The sequence below is a fragment of the Canis aureus genome, chromosome 20 (assembly GCF_053574225.1).
Source record: "Canis aureus isolate CA01 chromosome 20, VMU_Caureus_v.1.0, whole genome shotgun sequence".
NCBI classification, from domain to species: domain Eukaryota; kingdom Metazoa; phylum Chordata; class Mammalia; order Carnivora; family Canidae; genus Canis; species Canis aureus.
The window spans coordinates 58073372-58075274 of NC_135630.1; the positions used below are offsets into that span (position 1 = coordinate 58073372).

The 1903-nt window shown below is 38.3% G+C and overlaps 1 pseudogene; it reads right to left on the bottom strand.

The window, feature by feature from the left end:
• Positions 1-432: 432 nt before the first annotated feature.
• On the bottom strand, positions 433-1206 carry LOC144291877 (small ribosomal subunit protein eS6 pseudogene; annotated as a pseudogene).
• Positions 1207-1903: the final 697 nt, after the last annotated feature.

A 1903-nucleotide genomic window follows, 5' to 3' on the forward strand; every position in this document is an offset into this window, starting at 1 on the left:
TTTTTTTCTGTGTGTTTGTGTGTTTGAAAGAATCATGAGATCTAGCTAAACAGATTACAGAAGTCTTCAGTTTGCGTTTATTGTTAAAAAATATCATGGTCCAGTAAGTAGTATAGTGTCACTATACTCATGAATAGTTGTGGAATATTACATAATACGGATACGTACCGTCTACTACTAATGTACATTCAAGTTACTTTCATTTTTTGCCACCACAAAAATAACTTCATACATACCCTTTTCTATATCCCCTTACATACAGTGGTTTTGTTTTCGGATGTGGATGCAGCATTCCTGCATTCTGAGAAATTTGTAGCAATCCATACTCCCCTTCACCGTTGTTCGTACTGGCTGTTTCCAATGTTTTTGTCAATTTAATGAGTGAAAAATAGTATCTCATTCTTTTGTGTGTGTGTATGTGTGGGTCTGATCTTATTTGTCTCTCTTAGAAAATCTCATTTTGACTGGACTAGACTTAGAGATAGAAGCTCTCAGAAAGGACAGCCTCCGTCTCTTGACAATATGTTCCTGGTGTTTTTCTTTGGCCTCCTTCATTCTCTTGGCCAAAAGTTCAGCATATTTTGCAGCCTCTTCCTTATTTTTCTCAGTGCAATGTTTCTTCAAAGCAATACACCCGACATTTGTGCTGGAGGACACGTGTTGTAACAAGACGCTGAATCCTGGGTGCTTTGGGTTGTAGGATTCTTACCTCTGTTTAGGGGCTTTCTAACAACGTAACTGGTGGACATCTTCTTCTTTTGACAGATTAAAAAATTTGCGGATTCTGCTGATTCCTTTGGGCCCCAGGCGATGAGGCACAGAGATATCAGTGGGTCCAGGAATATCTTTCTCCCCTTTTTTTTCCACAATAACCAAATTGAGAACACGGTGATTGGCATCCACAATGCAACCCCCAACAGATTTGTGCTTCCTTTCTCCAGTCCTCCTTGGTTGATAGCAGGAATGCCCCTTACTTAGCAGCAGGTGGGCACAGCCATGGGTCAAGACAACCTGCTTCATGGGGAAGCCTTGTTTGTAATTGCCACCACTGGTTCGGACCACGTAACCCTTCCGTTCCTCGCCCAGAGCATCAGCAGCAGCTTCTGTGGCCAAACGTTTCTCATAAAAGTTATGAAGTTTGAGCTCATCATCCATTTCAATGGGTTTCTGGTAGCCAGTGGCTGGGAAAGAGATGTTCAGCTTCATCCTGAAGCAGGCTACCGCCTCAGAGGTGCCATGAAAAAGAGCAATATCTCATTCTTGAAGGATATAGTGAGCAATGGAAATATTGGCTTTAAGTTACAATAGGCCTTTAGGTTTCTTAGGCTATCATTTTGTTAATTTTCACCTTACTAAATAAGATCACAGTGCATCTAATAGAAATTACATATATATCATGATACATAATACATATATATGTATACTATATAGCTATATATATCACTATATCTATATCTATCTATATCTATATCTAGCGATATAGTAATTGCTTTTATTTTACTAAAATAAAATCTATTTTATGGAGAAGAAATCAAAACCCCACAGAGTCATCAATTTCAAAAAAAAATTCATACAGGTAATAAATGGCTGAGATGAAAGTTCAGTCTCTTTCTATTTTAATCCAAAAGTCAAGCTTTTTTTTCTAATCACAAATCATATCAGAATCCTAATGTGATCAGTATTACATCTGAGCATCAGATAAACCATACCCTCATCCTCCCCAAAATAAACATTTGCAAAACTTAATTTTTTTTGCAAATGATTGAAGATATTTCTACCAGAAGCCATTCTGTTCACCATCCACAGATCCCGGGGATCCCAGGTTAAGAATCACCTATAAAAGTGTGGAGCTGCTATGGGGCATTCTTCTCAATAACTGCAGCTTGACATTGGATTGACTTTT